Here is a 15686-nt window from a genome sequence, read left to right as displayed (position 1 = left end):
ATTTGGCTACATGGTAACATTTTAGAGTGCTTTCTTTTGGTCTTCATTCTTGAGGTTATTCCATATATATGGTTTTCTCTTGAATTTTTTTATTTCCTAAGTGTTTCCCCCAAACACATAAAACTTTAAAAATGCAATTTCAGTGTCTGTTTATGTTCCAGTTGATGTATGTGCTATTATTTATTTAGAATTTACAATTTTTCAATGAAAGTCACAATTCTTCAAGATTATATTTCAAAAGTAGAAAATACATTCCATAATATCATGAATAAAAATTTGACATGTAAGACCTGTGGCAAACTGTGGTACCAACTCTCGGGATGAGACAATTGGGTGGCATATGGTAAACTCCACCTTGTGCTCATACATAGAACCCGGTGGAAGAACAAGGTTTAATAAGTTGTTAGCATCAGTTAGTGTGAACTGGGAAGAAAGTTATCTGTTTTTTTCCCTGTACCATACGTATGGATGAATAGAAGATGGAGTAGATGGAGATACCTCAGGGACCAAGCACTGATTACAGATATGTGTCAAAATTAAGAAATAAAATCACCAACACATCCAGGGGACTTTTCTTTGATAGTAGCTCAAGAATTTTCATTAAATAAACACTTTTTAGAAGTTTTAAGAGGAAGAAGAGATATTTGGTTCTGCAAATCATGGCAGTAATGTCAACATTACAAAATATTCTGGGACAGATATCCAGAAGAAAGGAGTGCATCTGTGAACAGTCACGACTTGAAGTGGTGTTGGCTGGAAGTCCTCGTAGGGTCTGACTTCATTTTCTATCTGGATAGAGTTTTTGTAGGGGAACACCAGGGACATTATACATCTGAATTTTTGCAGTGCATTTGATTAAAGAGGTAACATAGTGTTGTTGTAAAAAAAAATGCATTTGGAATCAGAAAAAATGGGTTCAAATCCCTGAAACTGTTACTTACCTGCTGTTAACTTTTGAGAAGTCACTTCACTTCTGAGTCCAGGTTTTCCATTTGTTGGATTTAAGTCATTTCTAAGTTCCCTTCAAGCTATAACATTCTGCTCTTGTAAAGTCCTCGTGACAGTCCTCTGGCAAAGATGGAAAATTATAGCCTAAATGTCGATTTCTGGGATAGGATTCACTGTTGTCAGTGATCACAACCAAAGAGCACATTTATCTCTTAGTCCTTTAGTTAAGCCTAGAAAGGGGTCTCTAGTAGATTACTGTGAGGCTATTTCTTCCTTTCTGTCTAGCCATTTACAAATGCTATAGGAAAAGTGTTGGCAAAGTTTTATAAAGGATCAGATAGTAAATATTTCAGCCTCTGCGGGCCCTATGGTCTCTGTTACAACTAGTCAACTCAGCCATGCATGGAAGCACCAGTAGACAACATGTAAATGAATGGGTGTGCATATGCCAATAAAACTTTATTTACAAAAATAGGCAGCTGACAGGGAGGCCGAGGTTCCTTGACACCTGCTATTGGAGAGAGAACTTTTGTGGCCTCCAGATCAAATGGCATTTATTTGGTTAGGTTTTATTTAGTGCTACATCTTGGGGTTGCAAACATGCATGTGTCAGTTCCTGATCTCCAGGAACTTCCCAGTGAAAAGACAGCAGGGGAATGAGATTGGGGTGCTCCTTAAGATAGGGAGATGCATGGGGTGTGGGTCCCGTCCTGAGAGTGCACAGAGCGGTGACTGTCAGATTCTGCCTGGAGGGTCAGGCGGCCAAGTGGGGCTGAAAGGGGCCCAGATAGCTTCTCCTAGGCAGGAGTCACAGTGTGCTCCATCCAACAAGATGAAATTCAGTACTGACAAAAGTAGGATGGTGAATTTAGACTGAAAGATATGGGCAAAGAAGCAAACAGAAAACAGCTGTTTGAGTGGGAAGCAAAAGCTGTCACTTAACCAGTAACTTCATGAGAGTTTCTACAGCTGCAGGAACTAGAATGTTATAAATGGGTCTCAACTCACAGGGCATCCAACTTCTCCATCCTGTGGGCTGGATGCTGTGTGAAGGGTTGCTTCCATCTCTTGGCCAGTGCCAGGAAGAGGTAGAGGGAAGTAATCTCCTGACACTAGGTCAGCCGTGATGGAAGGGAAAGAGTGTTCTGCTGGGTGTTCTGCTAATGGTCACATCAGCTTTGTGAGCCAGGGATTATTATTCATTAGAGAGCAGCAATTCTCAAACTTCAGAGTGCATGTGAATCTCTGGAGATATGGTTAAAATGCAGGTCTGGTTCGGTAGGTCTAGCAAGGGCCTGAGAGCATTAATTAATTTATTTTTTTAATGACAGAAGTTGTATTTTCTTTTCTTTTGACACTTCTTGTTTTATTTTATTTTTTATTTTTTCAATTTCAGAATATTACAGGGGTACAAATATTTTGGTTACATGAATTACTTTTATGCAGTTTGAGTACCTTGCTATACTCTTATTAGTTCTAAAATTTTTTGTAGTTTCCTTAAGATTTTCTACATGGAACCTCTTGTCATTTGCAAATAGCAAGTTTTTTCTTCCTTTTATTCTAATCTGTATGCCATTTATTACCTTCTCTTACCTTACTGCACTGGCAAGAATATCCAGCACGATGTTGAATAAGGGTCTTGAGCAGACATCCTTGCATCATTCCCAATCCTTGGATGCATTCTGTCTTTCACTATTAAGTATAATATTAGCTGTAGGTTTTTGTGGATGCTCTTTATTAAGTTGAGAAAATTCTCTTTTATTCTTATTTATCTGAGAATTTTTATCAAGAAGGGGTGTTGAATTATTTCAATTTTCTTCTGCTTCACTTGATATGATCATGTGACTTTTCTTTTTAGTCTGTTAATATGTTGGCTTACATTTACTAATTGTCAAAGATTGAACCAGCCTTGCATTTCTAAAATAAACTCCACTTAGTAATGATGTATAGTTACTTCTATATATTGCTGAATTCTGTTAGCTAATATTTTGCTAAGGATTTTTGCATCTATATTCATGAGGGATATTGGTCTATAGTTTTATAACCCCGGCCAGGGTTTCTATGCCACCTGCTGACATAAAGTTGGATGCTGATCCTGGGGTGAGAAATAGGCCCTGATGCTGCAGAGTTCTCATGGGATACTTTTTACTCGCCTGTTGCCACAGGCATAGTCACCTCTTTGCAGAAGTTTCCCTGGCTTGAGCCCAAAATGTATCAGTCCCATCATGGGCTCGTTCCTGTTTTGTTGCATCCCTGTCATCCTCACTTCCACGCCACGTGTGGGCTTCACGGCCCCATGCCAGCTGGTCCGAGGGCCAGGCCCAGGCTGTCCTCTGGCGTGTCTGCCTCTGGGACCTATTTTGGAATCCAGTTACTTCCTCTTCTGTCTTTAGGGCCAAATGATGTGTTGAGAGATAAAGTTGTCCTTGGTCCAGTAGTTCCAGGTGTTTTATACTGACAGGTTCATCGCCCTAAGCAACTCTACCCTTTTTAAAATTTGGTACAACTAGTCCTCTTCTCCTTAACATCAGCTTGACATTGCTTCCCTAGGAATTCAGAAATGGCTTTTTCAGATTGCTGGAAATTTGTTGAGATTCTATTGATTTTAACGTTTAGAGAACCATTGGCATTGAAATATTATCTACCTGTCCAGGAACATCATCTGCTTCTCCATTACCTATCCAGGAATATTGTCTGGTTCTTCATTTATTCTGTTTTCATTTATATTTTTAGTGAAGTTTTATAGGTTTTTCAAATAATTTCTGTACTTATTAGGCTTTTCCATAAGTGCCTTTTAGGATTTTTTTGTTATGTATGCAACTGTTTTCTTTCTCTCTCTTTTTTTACTGTAAACTATCTATAGCATACAATAAAACATGCATTGAACTGTTTAAGAATAAAATAAACAGCCATGCATCCATTACACAGGTTAAGAACCTGACTGTCCCCCAGAAGTCATCAATGTGCCTGCCCTTCTCTGGCCCTAGCCTCTCCCACCCACAGAGGTCACCACTGTATAAACCACCTATGTTTATATTGCCAAACAAAACACTACTTGGATTTTCCCATTATTTGCACTTTATATAAATGGGTTGTGTGTGTTCTTCTGTGATTTGCTTCTTTCCATTAATGTTGTGGTTTTAGATCCTGCAGTGTTGATGCTTATTATTTAATAGGGTTGTTTGTCTTCTTGTTGTTGAGTTGTAGGAATTCTTTATATATTATGGATATTATCAGATATATGATTTGCTAATATTCTCTCCCATTCTTTTGGTTTCATTTTCACTCTATCTGTAGTGTCCTTTGATGCACAAATGTTTTAAATTTTGATGAAGTCCAATTTATCTATTTTTGTTGCCTGTTCTATCATTCCCAAGAAATAATTGCCAAATACAATATCATGAAGCTTTTCCCTAATATTTTCTTCTAATGGTTTTATAGTTTTACCTCTGAGATTCTTGATCCATGTTGAGTTAGTGTGGCATAACATAAGGGTCCACTTCATTCTTTTACATGTGGATATTCAGTTTTCCAAGCACCATTTGTTGAAAGACTGTCCTTCCCCTATTAAATGGTCTTGGTATCCTTGTGGAAAACCATTTAATCTTATATGTGAGGATTTGTTTCTGGGATCCCTATTGTATCTCAGTGGACTATAGGTCTGTCTTTATACCTATACCACATTGCTCTAACTATCATAGCTTTGTAGTATGTTTTGAAATCAGTAGATATGAGACCTCCAACTTTGTTCTTTTTCAAGACTGTTATGGCTACTGATACTCATTCTTTTGATTTAGTCTCTTCCTATTTCTGTTCAAGAACTAAGAAAATTTATTGCCTACAAAGCCATTTTGAAATAACTATTTAAGGATTCCTTCTAGTAAAATAAAGAATTAATTTAATAAAAGAGAAACAAGAGATATGTAAATTACCCATGATCGAGTAGCAAACACTAAAACACAGTCTCATGTTATAATTATTAATAATATGGCCATGAAGCTTACAGCAATTAAGAAATGATTCCTAAGAAGGTAGAAACATGGAAATTAAAAGCAATTTCTAATTAACATTTTAAATGATTTTAACAAAACAAAGCAGGTATCATAGGAAGAGAAGGGCATTAGATTCAAATAAGGGCCTATCCTATGTGGAAACTGGAGGTTATATATATTGATTTATTGATTAATTCTCAATTTTGATAGAAAAAAATGAATATATATGTGTGTTATAAATTTAAGGGAACTATTAGAAGAAAATATACATAACCTCTAAAAATATTAGAGGAAAAATAAGAACAATCAATTCAGTTAAAGACAGCAAAGAAAAAAAAAACAGCAACAAGAAAACTTGAGAAGTAGAAAACACAAAATAACAGGGAAAATTCCAAATATACCAGTCATCCCCTACCCTATTCCCATCCCCTGCCAAAAAACAAACAAAAAAGGAAACAAGTTCAATTCCCCAATTAAAAGACAGATACTCAGCAACTGAGTAGAAGATTAAATTTTTCTATAGGTATTAGATGAGACACAGCTGAAATAAAATGACCTAAAAAGGTGAAAATATATAGACATCCGCTGACCTCTGGGATCCCTCGAGGACCACACACGGTCTGGGCTGGGTGCATAGGGCTCCACTGTGCAGTCATGAACAGTCATGAACAGCCTCCAACTTTGGGGCTCCCTGAGGACAGCAACACCAGAACTTCTCTCCAAGAATCTCAGAAGTCAGGGTTGGTTCTCGAGCCCCTCTAAGAAGCACAGTCAACCCCCCAAACATTGGCTTCTAGGGGTTCCGAGCTCCCTGTCACTTCTCTTGAGTCTGCACGGAGGAGATCCTTCCCCTTTACCTTTGTCTATCTCTTGATGCCGGCATTCATTTAAGAACTAAAGAATGGGGTCATGTGTTAGGAATAGGACTCAGTAGTGCCGGATTCACCATCCAGACAATTTCAAGTGCATATGGACTATTTAAAATCATTTTTAACTTTGAAATATTAATATTTAATTTTTAAAGTATAAAAATAATTCTTAGAAGTTGAATTTTAAATTCTCACTTTTCATAAAGTCTGAGCATTCTCTTTTACTCTTGTTCTCTTTTCCAGAGTTCTCAGGGGCTGTGGTCGCACACCTTCCACTGGGGCAACAATGGGCCATTTCCAGCAGGGATGGTACAGCGCTGACCTGCGTGCCTGACTGCCGTGCATCTGCAGAGAACCAGGTGTCTGAAAAGTAAGTCCTGTGTTCGTGGAATCCTAGTGACATGGCTGGAGGGGCAAGTGCCATCAACACCTCTAATGACAGAGCTGGTAGTGACTCTTGGAGCTGATTACCTGGAAATCAGGTCTAAATCCTGGATAAATTTGTGTTATCTACCTAGTCCACTGAGGAAGAATCATGAAATGTGTTTCATATTGCATTAGAATTCGAGGTTATAATAATAGACATTATTCTTAAAAAGAACATGACTGTACTAATTGACAAGTGACTTGATTTAAACTTGTGCAAAATTTACTTTCTCTATTGCTGTCTGTTGCAACAGTGATTGGTTTTTAAAGTAATATAAACAGGCCCGGCGCAGTGGCTCACGCCTATAATCCTAGCACTCTGGGAGGCCGGGGTGGGGATCGCTCGAGGTAAGGAGTTTGAGACCAGCCTGAGCAAGAGCGAGACCCCATCTCTACTAAAAAATAGAAAGAAATTAACTGGACAACTAAAAATATATACAGAAAAAATTAGCCAGGCATGGTGGTGCATGCTTGTAGTCCCAGCTACTGGGAGGCTGAGGCAGTAGGATTGTTTGAGCACAAGAGTTTGAGGTTGTTGTGAGCTAGGCTGATGCCACAGCACTCTAGCCTGGGCAACAGAGTGAGACTCTGTCTCAAATAAATAAATCAAGTAATATAAACAAAAGAAAAATAGTCCCATCATCTTAACATACTAATTATTTTCATTTTTAATGTTTCATCTTAGTTCTTGTCCAAAAATATAATTTTTATGTAGTTGACAACATAGCGTAGTTCTTCTTTTGCCTTGTGACTCTTGGAACAAACATGTTTTATTTACTTTTTTACCTACTTTTTATTTTAAAAACTTCAAATCTAGTGAAAAGTTGAAAGAGTAGAACAGTGAATACTCATAATTCTTCACCCAGATTTACTGATCATTTACACACACACACACACACACACACACACACAGGGATTGTAAATATGTATTAATGTGTGTTTTGTATGTGTTTGGTTTTTTTTATTGTCTGAATTATTTGAAAGTTGCAGACATCATGATACATTCTGATGTCATCTCCTAAGTACACAGCTGTCTTCTACAAAACTACAATACCATTATCAATGTGAAATTTAACATTGATAATATTGTCCAATATATTGTTCCTATTCAGATACCCCTGGTTGTCCCCAACATATTCATCTTGGCTGTTTTCCCCTGTCTGGCATTCAATTAAGTATTGTGCCCTAAATTTGGTTATGTCTCATTCAACCTAAACCAAACCCTGCTTTTGTTTTTATCTTTCATGGTGATGTTTTTGAAAACTCTAAGCCACTTGTTTTATAGACTGTCTCACAATCTGGACTTATCTGATTGTTTCTTCATACTTAGATTTAGATAAAATTCTGTCCATTTCTCTTCATAGCTCGGTGGTGGGCACACCGATTCGTTTGACCTGTTATTGGTGGTGATAACTTTGTTCACTGGGCTAAAGTTGTTTCTGCCAGTGCCTCCTCTATAAAGTCACCTTTTAAAATTCCTTGTAATTAATAAGTAATCGGTGGGCCAAACTTTGAAACCCTGTAAATATTCTCATCTCTGACTAATGTTCATCCAGTGGTCTTAGCATCCCTTGATGGTTGTATTATGATTTTCAATGCATCAGTTAATCAGGACCTCAGACTTTCTTTCCTGTCACATTGTCCTTCATTTTTCATGTTTTCTATGGTTGTGAGATTATCACACAAGGGCATATATATTGAGGCAGTCAAGAAATTAGGCCATCTACATAGGCATTTAGATATGAATCTCATCTCTGTCACACGCCACCCGGATGACCTGGAGCAAATACTTCACCTCACCAACCCTCAGCGTCTTTATCATTAAAGCTAGGAGACTCCGAGTGACCATTGCATGAGGCATCTGGCGCAGGGCGGAGCCTGGGGCTGGCCCTCACTAGGCATTAGCTGTTAATTATTATCAGACACAGGAGGGATGGGCGGAGAGCCAGCTGGATGCTGCTTTACACCTGAGGTCTTCTATAAGACCTTTGGCAAAAACGCTAATAGACCTTAGTGACAGAGCAGAGGCTGTCCGTGATCTGAGTGAGTAGTCACAGCGTTAAGTCCCTGCAGTTGGAAGGTCGCATGGAGAAGTGAAATTGCCAGGACAGGAAACGTCCGTCAGAGAACAAGGTCCTGACAGGTGCACTGCGCCGTCCGTCTGGTTCCTTCTCATCCTCCCGCTCACCCCTAGCTGCCCCCCCACGGTGCCAGGACCTCCTGGGCTGCTGGAAGTTTTGCCCTTCAGTTACCAGTAACCCACTGGACTTTTTATTTGGAGATTACCAGATGTCTTTCTATTTAGATCAAGTTCATACAGTTTTATTTGCACTCTATTGCCGCAGAATAAATCTTCCTTGAGAATGTTTTGAAAATGTTACCAAGAAAACAGCATTTGAAAATACAAGTTAGTTTAGAAGCTATACACGAACATGGATTAGACTGAGTCGTGAAAAAATTTTTTTCCTTGGGAGAACATGTTAGTATCTTAAAAATACTTCCTCTGGGAATTTTACGTGCCGAGTTTTCTTCCCCACAATTCTCAAAAGCAGATCAGGGCTGGTGTTCGCACAGAATGACCGTCAGCGGTGTGCACCCGCAGCCAGCATGCTTCCTGTTTGCTTCTTGTCAGGCTGAGCTTGGGGGATGGCCCAAGGGGGTCACCTGTTCCCCTGCCTTCTGGGACGACGCCAACCCAGCCGGCCTGTGGTCAGCCGGGACAAAGGGTGGTCTCTGCAGGGCTGGCAATGACACCTGTGGTTGGCTCCAGCCCCAAGCCTCCCTGAAGTCTCACCACCTCCTTCTGGCTCCTTCTTCTCAGCCGTCCGTGTGCCAGGGATACTCTTCTTGTCTCCTTGTCCCCTGGGTTTGCTCCTCCAGGATGGCACTGTGCCTTTTCTGTCTTCCCAGGTGCAAACACGACATAATAGTTAATGGGATGAGTAAAGTGCAGTTAAAAATCAAATCTCTGGTTCTGCATCAACACTGAGGAAATCACTTGGGTTTCATTTGAATACGTGGATGGAAATATCAAGAATTCCTTTTTTCAGTCTCCCAAAGTGCATCCTGTGGAATTTCTGACCACTTGGAAACCTGGGTTACGTGGTCTTGAGTGAGCACCACACTCCCAGCCTGGGTGCTGGAGAGCCAGAGGGAGGTGGCTTGAAGCCAAGGCTAAGCCCCCTGCAGAGAAGCCCCCTCCCAGGAGGCTTGCAGGTCCCGGGCCACATCAAGGGGAGAGGGCCCCCTCTTCGCCACCCTGGGCCAGGCCCTGCATCTCCCTGTTCCCATTCCCTTCCCCTGGCCTGTGGCAGCGCCATCCTCCAGCTGCTCCCACGCCCAGGCCTCGAGAAGGGTCGGGAGCGAGGGGGCCCAAGGTCTGCCTGGGGAATCAGGCTCTGCTCACTGGTGCCACACTGTGAGGCAGTGGTGGGGGACAGTGCTGGGGGGCACAGGCTTGTCCTTCAGCCTGTGTGCAGCACTAGCCTCTGCTCTTTGTGGCCCCGGGGTCCTGGCACAGGTGCTCACCCCCTGCTTTCTAGGTGGGTGGCCATGGTGCATCCCTGGGCCTCATGGAGCCTCAGTTTCCCATCTGCCCAGTGGGGTCAGCCTCCTGGTGTTGTTTTGGGACGGTGTGTCCCTGCGGTTTTGGACGGAGAGTGTCCAAGAGTGTGGCTGTGAGTTCAGCCTCCCTTGTCCACACTCTTCTGTTCATGCATTTAGCATCACAGGTACTGGGGATCCACACAGGGGACTCGTTTCCTGGCCCTCCACGGGGTCCATAGTTGTCAGGGACAGAGGGTGAGGCACACAGGTGCCGTTCATTGGAGTGCTGTGACATTTTCTTTTAACTAGTATTTTAAATGAAAATATCTTTAAATCCAGCCTTCTGTGGGCAGAGGCAGCTGTAGCCGAGTCCCCTCCTGAGCTTTCTCCGGGAGGACGAGGACAGGGACGTAGGCTGAGTCTCCCACTGACACTCCCTGCCTGGCGAGCTGCCCAAGATGCGCGGAAGCAGTCTGTGCTAAGCGACTGCAGCAGCTCAGCTCCTGGACACTCCAGGGCCTGGGGGTGGGGCTAAATGTGGGCATAAGCGGATCTCTGTGCCAGAGTGTCCTCGCCCCAAAACGTGGATGGGATGGGAGTGCCCACCTGACAGGGCTCGCGGAGGGCATGAGAGCTGCTCAGGGCAGCAGCACCTGCGGAGAACACTAGAAGCCTCAGTGGGAACAGAAGCCTCATGTGGGAGGAGCTAGGGCTCCCCTCCATCCCCTCCCCCACCCCTCTGCCTCAGTTATTAGGATGAGCAGCTGTGCTGTGGGGTTGCAGCACAGCGCTGCTTTGAGGTCATTTTGCACTGGGTCAGGCTGTGCCCCCAGGAACAGGCCCAGGGAGCAGTGATTCAGTATTTTGGGTCTGCTTTTTGTGGTTTTCTTGTGTCAGGGCATCCAGAATTAAGAGCCCATTGTGTCTGCTGAGGGCTTCCCATGTGCCAACATTCTGTCGGGCACTTCAGACTCCTTTGAGCCCACAGCACTGTGCCCCTGGCCACATCTTGCCACCCAGCTGGGTGACCTGGCAGGTTAGCTCACACCGTGCCATCCTTCCTCAGCTCTCGGGCCCTCTCCTGGCCTTTCCATCCTGACCAGAGGGCTCTTCCCCAGGGCCCAGGAGAGCTCCAGGGACTGCAGGAGCAGCCGACTGTGCTGAAAAATTTTCTTCTGATATTCAAAGGATAGGTCCCCACGTGACTCACTGCTGTCCCTCAGCTAATCTGGGAATCCTGTGTTCCCACATCTAAGTGGACATCTACTGCTGTACATCATAAATGTAAATGGATGCAAAGATATCATTTCTAGCATATTGTAAATAATGACACTTTGAAATAGCATAGCTCTATCACTTTTTAAAAATAGACACAGTAGAATATAAATATTCACCTTTATTTCATTCAAAATACAGGGCCAAGTCCTTCCTTCACCTTGAAATTTTACACTCTTTTGTTTTCTCCCTGAATGTGTATTTCTTTTCCATATCCCCCACAGAACTTTATTATAATTTTCTGCTTGAAAGTCATTACTAACCATTCCATCATATTTCTTTGTATATACATGCATGTGTCTTTATACAGACCTATATTAATACATATATATGATAAGATATTTCTTATAGATTATCATTTATGGTTTATTATTAGTACATAGTTGATCAAAGCAACATTATTACTTAAAAAATGAAATATAACAGAGAAGTGTCTCTTAATGAGATGGATGACAGAGGGACCCCTGGAGAGACCGGGTATGAGGAATCGCTGATTTGTCCCTTTGTGTGGTGCCAGGGGCTTTCCCACCTGCAGCAGCACACACGTGGGAAAGAGGAACCTGCAGGGCAGGCATCTTCCCAACAGGTGAATTTTAGGACAGATTTTATATGGAATTTGAGAATTTGGAAGTTGATTATTTAAAAGTTTCCTGTGCTCATGTCCCCTTGAAAAACTGGATGTTTTTCCTTAGGGGTGTCCAGGGCTCAGTTGGTAACCACTGCCCTGGACTCTCCCTGCTCAGGCCTGGCTCCATCCCTCTGCCAGTTTGGGATAACTTTTTCTGTAACAATTAGCTAAAAGAATATGGCTGACAAATTAGCAGTGATCATGTAGCACCATCTTAAGGGGCTGCTTTTTGGCCTGAACGATGAACTTGAGCTCTGGTGTAGATACTGTGAGGGCATCTGTGGTAGGCAGTTTCTGACCCGGTTCCCATTTTTGCCTCCTGACATCCCATCCTCATGCCGTCCCCTGCCCTTGGGTGTTGGCTGGAGACAGTGACTTGCTCCTAATAAACAGAATGCTGCAGAAGTGATGGGTGTCACTTCCAAGATCAGGCTACAAAGACCTCGACTTCCCTCTTGCTGACTCTCCCGGACTCTGCATATGGTTGCTCTGATAAAGCAACTTTCACTTTGTGATCTCACCTGCGGAAAGGGCAGAGTAGCAAGGAATGGAGGCTCTTAGTTCAACAGCCGTCAAAAAGAATTCTGCCAATGATCACATCCATGAGTGAGCTTGGAAGAGGACTCTGCCCGAGTGGAGCCTCCAGACAAGAGACTGCAGCCTCAGCTAACATTTTGATTGCAATCTTGTGAGAGACTCTGAGCTAAGCTGCACTCTGATTCCCACCCCACGGAAACTGTGAGATTATAAATATGTGTCATTTTACATCCCTAAATTTGGGGGTATTTTGTTTTGTAGCAATGGATAACTAATATAGTACCATGACATTTATAGTATTGATTATACTTGGATATGTTCTTCTCGACAGAGCCCTCTTTCATCTTCCTCTCCTTCTCCCATCTCCCTTCTCCTCTCTCTCTCCTCCACTCTCCCCATTCTTTATTTTATTAATCTTCCTTCCTTGATTCCTGTTTCATTTGGGTTCCCCTTTTCTGCAGCTCTGATTGCATCCTTGGCCATTGATAAGAGAGGCTTGAAATCAGAGGCACTTTATTTGTGGGGACAACATACAGTTCATAAAGAAGTGCCACATCCTTGGCCAACAGCAAAGGAGTTTTCCTTGTTGAAATCAACTGCTGCTAACTTGCTGTGACTATTTCCTCCGGGCTGCAAGGCTTAGTCTTTGGTCTTGAGCCAATGCTTAATGTTCAAGTGAAATTGGTTTTACCATTCTTTTCTCAGGGGAGTATGGACAGATACATTTTATGCTGAAAAATGCAATTTTTTTATTCAAACAGCTGATCCTGTAAACTTGGACTTCATAGTCATCAGTTTTAATTTAGAACCAACCTTTTAAAACTTACAAGTTCTTTTGATATGATATGAAAGTTACCAAAAGGCTACCTGAAGAAATGGAACTCCAGAGGGTTTTACTAGATTTATGAGGTTATTTGTTTAAGAGTATGTTTGCAAATATTAATAAATACATAATAACAACAATAATAATAATACCTAACCTGTCTGTATTCACTATGTGCTGGGCAGTATGCTATGTAATGACCACCACAAGCATATTAAAATAGGAGCTGCAATCCTGATTTTAAAGATGGGGCAGTGAGAACCGGGGACTAGATATAAGTTGTCCCCAGGATTTTTGGAATGTCTATGTGGATTTATATTTGTTTAAGTGTTTCTAGTGACTAAAAGTGAGAACCCAAGGGACCAAAGAAGGAAACAATTAATTTGTTAACTTATTAGGTCATAAAGTTGCCAGGGTATTATAGAAACCTGGGTTGGTCCTTAAAAATCCATCTATATCAGTGTTATCTATTTAAAATGTTCAAAGCCATCTGGGGTGATGGATGTATATGGATGTCTTTTTCCTTTTTATTCATTTGTTTGTTTATTTATCTGGCCAAACTGGTTTGTTCTATTTGGAAAGATAGACACTTAGATGAAACACTAAATTTCACCAGTCACTGACTTGTAAATATTCAACTAATATGAGCCTATTAAAAAACCCAACAGCTGAAATTCTCCTGTGCTTATGAAATTTAAATTTTTTTAATGGAAAAGAGCTATTGAATCTGCTCCCTTGGTTCCACATACTGTAAGTAGGCTGGAAACTTTCAAGTATAAACATCCAGATCACTGGAACTTCTATCCAAATGTCCCTTAGACACCCTCCCCCTTCTCTCTCTCTCACACACACACAGTTATGCAGACGTGCACAAACATGCACATATATTCACCCACATACAACATTAACCACGTGCACACTAACATACAGAAGCTCACAAGCACACACCCACTTGAACAAATGCACAAACTCACATGGACACAATGCACACACAGAAGCACACACATGCACATGCTCACACATAGACACCTAAACACACATGTACACATGGTCTATGATCCATTTAAAGTTAATTCTTATATGTAGTGTGAGATGTAGGTTGAAGTTATTTTATTATATTTTATTTTAAATATGAATGTCCATTTGTTCCAGGACCATTTTTGAAAAGTCTGTCCTTTCTCCATGGATTTTGCCTTTGTGCCTTTGGCACAATCAGTTGTCCGTTTCTGCTCCGTTGATATGTGTGTCCATCCTTTCACCAATATTGTCTTGACTAACAGGAAGCTTATAATGCATCTTAAAATCTGCTAGTGTGAGTCCTCTAATTCTTCTTTTTCAATTTATTTTAGCTAATCTAATTCCTTTATATTTCCATACAAATTTTAGAATCAGCTTGTCTGTGTCTTCAAAGAATCCTTCTGGGATGTTGACAGGGATTGCACTGAATTTATGGATCAATATGAATATAACTGACATCTTAAATTTAGTATATTTTACAGTCTGTGAAAACAGTACATCTCTCCATTTATTTAGGTCATCTCTGGTCTCTTTTTTCTGAATTTTGTCAATTTTCCTACAGTTTTAACTTTTGGATTGTGTCCTTGCTCTGTTGTTCTCCAGGTCTATATGTGCCCTGTTCCCTCTGCTTTCTGACTCTGCATTCACTGTCTCTATGCCTCCCCAAATCACACGGAGCCCAGCCCTCAACTTCTTTGCAAAATCCCCAGTGCTCCTGTGGTTTGCAGATGAGTTGTCACTTCTTCAGAGCCTCTCCTACTGTCTCCTCCACTCCAGTCTAGGGAGGGTGCCCTTTCCCTGTGCTTCTGCCCCATCGTGTCCCTCTCATAGCACTAAGCACCGTGTGATGTAACTGCTGCTTTAACTTGGTGTTTTAGACCACCAGCATGCATGCTCTTAGAAGGCAGAGACCATGCCTGATTTGAGGTCGTGTCCCTGGACATAACACAGAGCCAGGGCTCAGTTAATAGCGGTAGGTTATAGGAATGGAGCAACGAGGGAGTGAAAGGAAATGAACAGGGAGGAAACAAACTAGCAGTCATTGAGGCTCTGCACTGTGTCAGGCACCATGACGGGGCCTTGACAAGTAAATCAGTTGGTAGACAGAAGTTAGACTGACAGAGAGATAGACAGTCATTAGACAGTGAGACAGACAGACAGAAAGAAAGGTACAGAGCGGGGAAAGAAAGGAGGGAGATAGACATTCAGACAGGTTATGGGTAGATGGGTAAAAGGCATACAGTCAGATGGATATATTTGTGGGCATATAAATACATATACAGATGAATAGGATAGGTTGAAAGATGAATAGACAGACATAGAGACCCACATATGGATATACAGAAAAATAGAGAATTACTAGGATAGAGGGACAGATAGTCAAACAGATAGATAGCACAGAGACACATAGACATGCTGACAGTAGACACACAGAAACACATGGGTGGGTGGGTGGGAGAGTGGATAGACAGATGGAGAGAGAGAGAAATGACAGGATGGCAGAAAGACAGAAACATGGATAGTTAGACATCTACCTAGGTAGTAGTAAGACAGACACACTACAAATAGAGAGAGAGAGACACAGACAGAAAATCTGGAAGGAAGGAAGGCAGACTGACAGTGAG

The sequence above is a fragment of the Lemur catta genome, chromosome 9, assembly GCF_020740605.2.
Source record: "Lemur catta isolate mLemCat1 chromosome 9, mLemCat1.pri, whole genome shotgun sequence".
Classification (NCBI taxonomy): domain Eukaryota; kingdom Metazoa; phylum Chordata; class Mammalia; order Primates; family Lemuridae; genus Lemur; species Lemur catta.
The sequence above is the reverse complement of the archived record's forward strand: the minus strand, read 5'-3'. Positions refer to the sequence as shown.